The sequence below is a fragment of the Peromyscus leucopus genome, chromosome 3 (assembly GCF_004664715.2).
Source record: "Peromyscus leucopus breed LL Stock chromosome 3, UCI_PerLeu_2.1, whole genome shotgun sequence".
Lineage (NCBI taxonomy): Eukaryota > Metazoa > Chordata > Mammalia > Rodentia > Cricetidae > Peromyscus > Peromyscus leucopus.
Window position 1 is genome coordinate 59,194,689 of NC_051065.1, and position 9,540 is coordinate 59,204,228.

Sequence of the window (9,540 nt, forward strand, 5' to 3'; positions counted from 1 at the left end):
AAAGCAAGTCACCTTCACAGTCCTTACTTCCTGAGCCTGTCACTGGAAACAAGGTAACATACTGCAGGCTATGGGGCCACAGCAGAAGGGGCCCACAAACCCCCACCGGCATCCTGCTCCCAGGAGCCTCAGCCCACTATTCCCTTGGTTGACACATGAGTGAGTCTCTCCCCGAGGGATATAGGGGGCATGATGAGTACCACTTTAACACGCCTCCTCTCCAAGATGTGCTCTCTGTTCTCAGAATGACTAGCAGTTCCCTTCTCTCCCTCCTCACCCTTCACTAGTTTTGACTCATCCTCTCTGCTCAGAAACTGTCTCATTTCCTCTCACCCAAACAGGAAACAAAGCCCTCTGTGTCTTGCCTCTCTGCGAAACAACTGTTTCATTGTCCCCTCTTCCCATCCACGTTGAAGCAACGCCCACACCTGCATCTTCATCAGTACCTTCTACTGTTGTGATCTGCTCTCTCTTCACGATTGCATCCATCCAGGTCATTAATGGTCTCCCCATCAACTCCTGTTTCCAACCTTTATCCCCTCCTTAAAGTCTCTGCAGCACTTGATTCCATGAATTATGCACTCTGTGCCCACCAGGAGTCTCTGGTTTTGTTTCCCTTTTCTGACCTGTTATCTCATGATGTGTTCCTTGGCTCCCTTCCCCTGCTCCTTCCTCTTTTCCTTTCCTGTCTCTTTCCCTGTACACAGTGCATTTCAGTGTGTTGTGGATCCCCCTTTCTCTAAGTTCTGGCTTCTCGCTCCCCTGGTTTCAACAGCCCCTGAACACAGTAGGCTCTCAGATCCACACACTTCAACCCCCTTTCTTGGTTCTGGCCCCAAACACACAATCGACTGCTCAGCGTCACACGCCTTTCTCTCACTGAGTGGTGTCACCTGGGTCAGCACCACACTCCTGCAAGTCTTACTCAGTCTGTCGATTATACCTGAGATGCCACCAGCTCCTAAACCCAGGGGTTCCTCTAACAGCTTCCAAGCTTCTACTCCCTTACTGGGCCTTCATGGACTTTTCTGGATTTCTCCACCTCAGGGAACAAATGACTCGTGACAGTCCCCTTTCTCTTACCAGAAACTTCCATGGGCTTTGCATTGTGCACAGCTAAAGCCATGATTCCTCTGAAGGGTCTAGCACACCCTTTTAAGCCAGCCTGTCCTGTCTATCTCTCCTGCAGTCATCCTGAGCCTCCTTAACCCACCTGCACCAGATGATGCAGGATTCCTTCGCTCCTAGGACAGAGAAGGGCACATCTCATGTATTCTTATGCAGGAGTCTCCTCAAGCTTCGGCAAATGGTGCTACCATCTTTGTGTTATAAGTGACAGCTATGTGCCCACTTCATACCCTCTTCCTCTTTGAATAAGTGGTTCCTGACATGGAACCAGCAGGTAGCCAGTGCTCAAGGGCATCAACAGAATGATGAAATTAATGAAAAGCCCACATCTGCCTTTTCATTCTATATGCTCTTTAAAAATTAATTTATTTATTGATTGATTTATTTGTTTGTTTGTTTTGAGACAGGGTTTCACTGTGTAGCTCTGGCTGGCCTGAAACTCACTATTGTAGACCAGGCTGGCTTCAAAACTCACAGAAATCCTCCTGATTTTGCCCATTGAGTGCTGGAATGTAAGGTCTACATCAGTCACACCAAGCAAAAACCACCAGTTTTTAAGATGGATGCAGATTACTTGAAAATCTTGCTAAAATGTGATGCTGATTCAGTAGGCCAGGGTGGGCCTGAAACTCTGTGTTTCCAACAGGCTGCTGGGCCTCTTCATTCTGCTGGCTTTTGCAGGGGAGGAGATTTGAAGACAGGGTTTCTCTGTGTAACAGCTCTGGCTGTCCTGGAACTCACTCTGTAGACCAGGCTGGCCCCAAACTCACAGAGATCCACCTACCTCTGCCTTCTGTGTGCTGGGATTGAAGGCAGGCGCCACCGCCTCCAGCTCAATGCTGCTAGAGGAGCAAGGTCTGATCCCAGGACAGTACTTTCAAACTGTGCTGAACAGGGTCACCAGGAAAGCTTTCTGAATTCTGATATTCTTACTGATTATACTGGGCTAAGAAGATGGCTCACTTGGTACAGCACTTGCAGAAAGCCCTAGGTTTGATCCCCAGCACTGAATAAAATTGAGTATAGTAGCACATGCTGGTAGCATGTAAGCCCTAGCGCTCATACCGTACAGGCGGTAGGATCAGGAGTTTAAGGTCATTCTTAGCTACATAGCAAATTTTGAAGCCAGCCTGAGATACTTGAGAGCCTGTCTCAAGAAACAAAACCAAAAAATAATTAATAAGAACGTCTAGAGGAGGGAGTCAACGAGGTCTGGAAGACGCTGGCCTGGGCTATCTTTCAGCCTTGGAGGATCCTCAGCCCTGGGGGCTCATTAGAATTGCCTAGGGAGCTTTTTACAAACTGTTGATGCCTGGACCACACCCTTATTAAATAAATCAGGATCTCTGGGGTGGACCTGAGCATCTTTAAGTTCCCTAGGTGAGTTTCCCAATATCCCCCTCTGGGGTGGAAGCCATTGTCTCCAGGCTGTGCTTCCAAGGAATGGCCATAGATAGGGGGGGGGGGTCACAAATGGAGAGAAAGTATGGGTGTGAAGTCAGACTTGGGCCCCTCTCCCCTCCCCCTTCTCCTGTCAAATGCTGTGTTAAAGGTGGAGGAGTTAATCCTGCCTCACTTCAATGTGAAAGTCAAAATACACAACCTTCTCACTCTACCTTAATTTGAGCTGATTTCCCTGGAAGTCATCAAGTCCCTATTGGAGTGTGGAAGTGTCCACACAGGAGCCTGTCTTCACCTCACTAATAAGTTGTGACCCCTTGAGTTCAGCCAGCCAGACTGCCTGCCTGCAGGAGAGGTCTCTCGTTTTCATAAACTCACAGCTGCAAGACCAGCCAGGGAGCAGATGGTTTGTTAGCAGCCAGGCCACCAAAGGGGAGTCCCAAGGACATGGATTTGCCTCAGACTTAGAGGTGGAATCAAACACAAGCCTTTTAAAGCAGGCTGGCCTCAGCCTAGAGGCCACACAGTGGGCTGTTCAACCCACACAGAGCCAAGGCTCATCCACCACTGGGAGGACATGGTACAGGGCAGCTGCCTGACCTGGGCAATGAGCCTGCAGGACTTCAGCAGCCTCCATCCTCAGGCACTGTCTCTGGACATCCACACTGATGGGAAGGTGGATCACATAACAAACACAAAGGCCTTCAGTTCAAACCTGGCTCGCTGCTTCTGGGTATGTGGGTTTCAATGCTGGCTTCATCTGCACTGTTATTTTTTGTTTTGTTAGCACACTCATGTCCCTGTAGGCAGCAGGAAACCCTGAACCTCAAGGTACAGGGGCTAGGGACAGAGAAGGGAGGGTCCAGGATGCACAGGGACTATTGAGACTTTTTTTTAAAGGTGCATTTATCTGAAGTGAAAACTTCAGTGGTGTTTATTTGTTACGTCCCACAGGAAGGAAAAGAAAGAACTACACAGCACAGCAAGTGGCCAGGCTCACAGGGCAGAGCCTAGAGCTGAGTTCAGTCGGAGTGCAAAGTTTCAGTGGTCTGAAACCAAGATGGAAAAGTAGCTCATACTTTTCTGTCCCCAGAGGAGTTTCTGCAAACTAACCTTGGCCAGCCAAGTCCAGTCACTTCCCTGAGGCAGGCCAGGCTGGGCTGGGGTAGGCCTCAACTCATACATCCACCATGTCACCATTTACTCACTACAAAGGACTGAGTCAATGCCACTCTTCCAGACCCAACAGGACCACACCTCTACTGGAGTCCACTTTCTCTACAGATGAGGCTTTTTACTCCACAGATTAGAGTTATTAAAGATTCACAACACCATCAAACTAGGAGAAACTCCATGCTTATTCATCTTCCTGTGGTTACTGCTAAGAAGTCTGAGCCCAGAGAAGAGTAAGTCTGCCCAAAGCCACACAGCAAGGGAGAGGCTGAGGTTGACTGGAACCCAGCTCTCCTCATAACGTAGTCAGTTCTGTAGTGTGCTCTTGAACCCACCCTGGCCTTCACAATGGAAATTCTAGTGCCTTAATATATAAATCAATTCACCAGCTCCATGATCTGGAAGTAGAGATGTGTCAAAAGTGCCTTAGGTCCTCTATCATGGCATCCCAACTATAATCAAAGAAAAGCTGCAGAGACTTCTGGACATCTGGAGACTGTGTTTTTCACTGTGCCTGCTTTGAGAAGTCAGTGCAGACATTACAGAGAGAGCACACGCTCATCAGGAGACCTGGACCATAGCTCAGTCTGGGTGATCACGTCTCATACTCAGCCCCAGTTTCCTCAGAAGAAACGTAACCTGGCCGGGTGGTGGTGGTGCACGCCTTTAATCTCAGCACTCGGGAGGCAGAGGCAGTCGGATCTCTGCGAGTTCGAGGCCAGCCTGGTCTATAGAGTGAGTTCCAGGACAGGCACCAAAACTACACAGAAAAACCATGTCTTGAAAAACCAAAAAAGAAAGAATGAGAGAGAGAGAGAGAGAGAGAGAGAGAGAGAGAGAGAGAGAGAGGGAGGGAGAGGGAGGGAGGGAGGGAGGGAGGGAGGGAAAGAAATGTAACCCTCTTGCAGGGATTTCATGAGAGTGAATGAGACTGAACACACAGCCTAAAGCATTGCATTTGAAGGCTGAAAATTTCAAGTGCAGCCTTGACATCGAAGTCCCAGCAAATCCTAACAACCGTGAGCATCCCTGCTTTCTCCAGACATGTCCCCACTCTGTGGGAAACATTCCCCATTTGGCCCGTTCCCCTCCCAGCCAAGTCAATGGCTCACGACCTGGTCCTCAGCCCCAAAGTCTTACTTCCCCATCAATCAATGAGGTGATCTGAACAATGCACGGAATCCCTCTATAGACATTCACCATATTGTCACCATGCAGCCTGCATCTCACAGACCCCTTCCAGTTTACTCTGCCCTGGATGTAGCTCTGAGCGCATTCCTCATCTGGTCCGACACGGGGTATGTACTGTCTGTCAACCCCAGGCTGTGAATTAAGTAACTAACACCCTACTGTCAGACACATCTGATGGTGAGACTAGGTTCAACATGTCCCCACGATGTGCTTGTCTTCACCCATTTTCATGCTGGGAATGAAATAACTAGTCCAAAGTGTCATAGGCAAGAGAGATGAAACAGAGTGAGTCTCACAACTGCTCTTCCAGTGTCTGTGTCGGCCTTGAACTTGCAGCCTCTGGGGCAGTAGTTCTCAACCTTCCTAATGCTTTGACCCTTTAATACAGTTCCTCATGTTGTAGTGACCACCCCCCCAAGCCCTCCTTCCCCTCAACCATAAAACTATTTTCGTTACCACTTCATAACTGCAATTTTGCTACAATTATGAATTGTAATGTCTGTGTTTTCCAATGGTCTTAGGCGACCCCTGTGAAAGGGTCATTCAACCCCCAAAGGGGTGGCAACCCACAGGTTGAGAACTGTTGCTCTGGGGGAAACAGAAGCATTATGTATGATCACTGCTTCTCTATGCTGAAATGAACCTCTTCCAGTGAACTTCGCTCTTAGTAGAATGGCTAAGGGATGTCACAGGACTGTAGATCCCCTCAAAAGGTGCTGAATCCAAAGGCTGGCCACACGTGAGACCTGTGCATCATGGAAGAACCCAGGGAAGTAGACAAGGAAGACCTCAGGGCTCTAGCTGGAAGATGTTGTGGTTGGTGGTCAGGCTTGTGTGCAGCCCTTCAGTGAGAAAACCCCAAGCTTTTTGGCCCCAAGAATAAACTTTAGGACCACCGCCACATTGCTGTGGAACCTCTTACCCCATCCATTATTTAGGGAGCTGGGGGTGTAAAATAGGTCCAAGGGTTGGGTTGGGGTGGCTTTGGCCAACCTGAAGCTAGATATTCCTTATCCATGCCTCCATGGAAGCTCTCTGATACAGGGGGAAGGGAGATGTCTGGTTTCCGATCACTAGAACCTAAGCTTCTCTCTACAGGGACAGGTTGAGACTCTGGTGAAAAGAGATCTTCACCAGGCAGTAGAAAAGTTACCACCTGACCTGGATCCGCCTTCCTTATGCATCAGGGTGTTCCAGCCTGTCAGGACCCTAGGCATTTTGTGAATAAAGAAACCAGGTCTCCCAGCCAGATCTCAGATGCTAACACAATGTTGGCCAGGCACCCTCACAACATCCACTCTCAGGCTGTGGCTGTCACTAATCCCCCTCACGCAGATGAAGAACCTGAGGTTCACTGTGAAGATTGTTTTAAGCATCAGCCTGGGGCTGAAGGGAGCTTTTCAGGCCTATGCTGGCACCAGTGTTTTATCAGTTCAGCTTCCTCTAGAGCACCTGGCCATGAGGACCAGAAGCTACTCTGGCTGGTCATGCCTGCAGTCAGGCCAGGAGAGCCGCAGGGTTCCTTCTGACACCCAGTGTAATACCATGTGCTGGCTTCCAGCACAGCAAGGCCAAGTCACCTTCCCTGACTCCTCCTGGAGGTCCCTGCTCTGCTCTTATCACAGGACACTCCTCCTTGTACCTGCTTGAGTATGGCCACTCTTCCCTGAGGCCGTAGCCAGATGTTACCCAGCTTAACATGGAGGGAAGCCAGGCAGCCAAGGAAACTTGGCAAATGACCAGAAATGAGGCTAGGTAGATGGCAGGAGCTCGGTACTCCTACAAGAGTGAGTTTTGGCTGCAAGACTCTGGGGAATTCATTGACCTTTAGTAGAGGGCACATTTTACTGCTGGCATTCGTGTCCACACTGCCATCTCTTTAACCTGGTCACACATGGCTTTTCTGTTATGAAATGAATTCATTTCGGAGAACAGCTATTTCCCTGTACCTCTTGGAACCCAAAAAAACCTGAGGATTTCATAGGAGCTGGGGTTTGAAAAGGAAGAGCCCCTGGACTATGATGGCTGTCACCCCTTTCCTCGTTCCCAGTCAGAGGGTATTTTCTTTGCCTCTACCTGGTAGCTCAGCAGCCAACAGAACAATGGCTGTTTCTGAGGAAAGGCCATTTCCTGCTGACAGCATGTGTGCCTGCTTCGAGCTCCAGAGCTACTGCAGAGGGGTGACCACCTCCCCAAGGCCAGACTTCATCCAGTGCTGCTGACCTTGGCAGTACAATGCCAACACCTGGCTCTGCCCTGGGTCAGATCTGACAATGTTGGCCTAATCCCTACTGCCCAGAGAATTTCTAATGAAGAGAACTGTCTGAAGCTCAGGCTTCATTGTGGAAGGGACTCTGTTCGTCTCTGAAACAGGGTGGAATGGAGGGAAAGAAGTGACCTCTCCCTGCTTTCTTCTGCTCATCCGTGGGCCAGCTGGGATATCCCACAGGCTCTTCCAGCTCTTCCTGGGGGAGCTGGAATGACAAGGAAACTCCTGAAGAGGGAGGTGTGTCTGGGACGATATCACAGCACCTTGCTGGTCCTGACATCCAGGATGACATGAGCTACAGGCACAGCTGCTTTATCCTTTATCCTGGATGCCTCTTGTGCTGGGGTGTGTGTGCTGCTGTCTCCAGCTTGCTGAGTGGTCACAACCTAGTGAGTGTGAATTACATAGAACTCTGTCATACACACACACACACACACACACACACACACACACACACACACACACAAATGTATTCCTGGAGACTTTCTGGGAAGCCCAAGACACATGCTTCTTCTAAGAGCCTCTTCAAGTATTATTCCATACAGAGCTCCTGAACCATGACATCATCTGAACCCTCTGACCACTGATGGGGGTTGAATTCACCCCAGATCTCAAACCCAAGGAGGCCTGGATTAGAAAAAGAGACAGAAGGGGGTGTGAGAGTGGAGGGGCGTGTCTTAAGGGCTCCCCATTCCCACCCTTCTGCTTTCAGAAGGCTGGCTTACCTTTTAGGGAGTAAAAATCTCTTTATTCAGGTAACAAACCGAATCAGGAAAGGAGAGCTTGTGACAGAGCTGTGTCTCTTTAGAATCACCTATCCCTTGAAGGTAGCCTGGAGTTCCTGGGTACCTGACACAGAAGACTCCTGTGTGGTGTGTATGTTAAGAGGCTGGGAGAAGGTTCTAGAATCGGGCTCTGGAGCTAGTGAGAAACTGAGAAGGCCCGGGATGGGAGGGGTAGGCTAAGGCCAGGGGTTGCTCACTCCCAGGCCTGACTCCTTGAGTTGGCAGAGAGAGGAAGAGGCTACTACGCTGGAGCGGGCCTGGAGCTGTCCACACCAAGGTGCTGAAATCGGAGAGCAGCGGCCTAAAAGGAGAGCCCCCTAGGAGGTTGCGCTTCCGCTACAAGTTAGAGTGGGCGGGTATAAAGGGATTCCCTCTCGATCCCCGATCCCCCTCTGCTTCTTATCCTCAAAGGAAGCGCACGAACAAGTTGGGGCAAGAAGATGGGCTGAGCTTTGAGAAGTATGCAGCCGTCTGAAGCTGTGGTCAGCTTGGGGAAAGAGGGCCAGGATCCTCCAGAGAGCAAGGTGCAATCTCAGCCAAGCGTCGTCGTGGGGGACCAGGAGGGAAAGAACCCTGAAATTCTCTCTGACCTCCTGCACTCAGGGAAAATGCCACGAATGCAAAGCTAGGAAGAATACCCAAGGCGTTCCCATGTACACGGGTGGCACAAACACATTTGCACATAGATCCCCAGGAGCAGGTGCACACACACTATATGGACACACAAAATACATCCAAGTAGTTCTGTTCACTCTCTCTAGACACCAGCACTGGTTCCCACCAGGCCACCAAGGTACCTCTTTAGCATCACCAGGACCCGGTGTGGCCTGGACCTCCCTTCCACTTTGTGTCTGGGCCTCAGATGGTGACCCCAAGGGAGGCACAACCAGTAAGGAAACCCTAATTCTAGCCTGAAACCAGGGAAGATGCTGACGTGGAGCCGTCGGCTCTTGGGCCCACAAAGAGGAGGTGCGACGGACCGAGAGGGTACCTCCTAAGACACCCCTTCTTCTTTCCCCAAACGCCCATTTATGGTGCCAGGACAGTAGAGGAGAGTGTGTCTCCCTCCCAAACTGAAGACACCCAGAGGACCAGCGCGTACCTGTGCGTGGGAGGCCCCGCGTGGAGCCCCCTCAGCGAGTCCGGACCTGCTGGCTCCTCTGGCTCCCCTTGGATAGATGTGGGTTAGGAGTGGGGGTTACCCTGCTTGCCCTCCACAGCGCCTCCTGGATGTCCGTGGGCAACGGAGAAACTCCTTCCCCGGCAGTGGGAAGTTGCCTGTGTTAGAGCTCTGGGAGGGGGTGTCCTCCGGTCTCTGGGCTTGGCCAGGGCTGCTGCGCCCCCGCACCTGCCGCCCTCGCCACCTCGCCGGCACCCTCCCGCCCGCAGACTGCGCGGAGCCTGAAAGCCGGGAGCCCGCCCGCCCTCCCGGAGAGTCTGCTGCTGACCTGCATTGACGTCATTGCGTCATTAGGTTTCCCCTGGAAACACTGGCTCGCCCGAAATAGTAACACATTAATTCAGGCCGGGGGAGCAGGAGAGACTGTTTGTAACCCTGCAGCTAACTCTGCGCGCGAGCGAGCGCGCAGCAGC

General features: G+C 50.9%; 1 long non-coding RNA gene across 1 annotated transcript in view; it reads right to left on the reverse strand.

Annotated features, from left to right (window-relative positions):
- The window catches only part of LOC114691093, a 44,812-nt gene extending 35,472 nt beyond the window's left edge, over positions 1–9,340 (reverse strand). Inside the window, exon 1 of the long non-coding RNA XR_003734169.2 lies at positions 9,050–9,340. This is a non-coding gene — a long non-coding RNA (uncharacterized LOC114691093). The remainder of the gene's footprint in view (positions 1–9,049) is intronic.
- Positions 9,341–9,540: the final 200 nt, after the last annotated feature.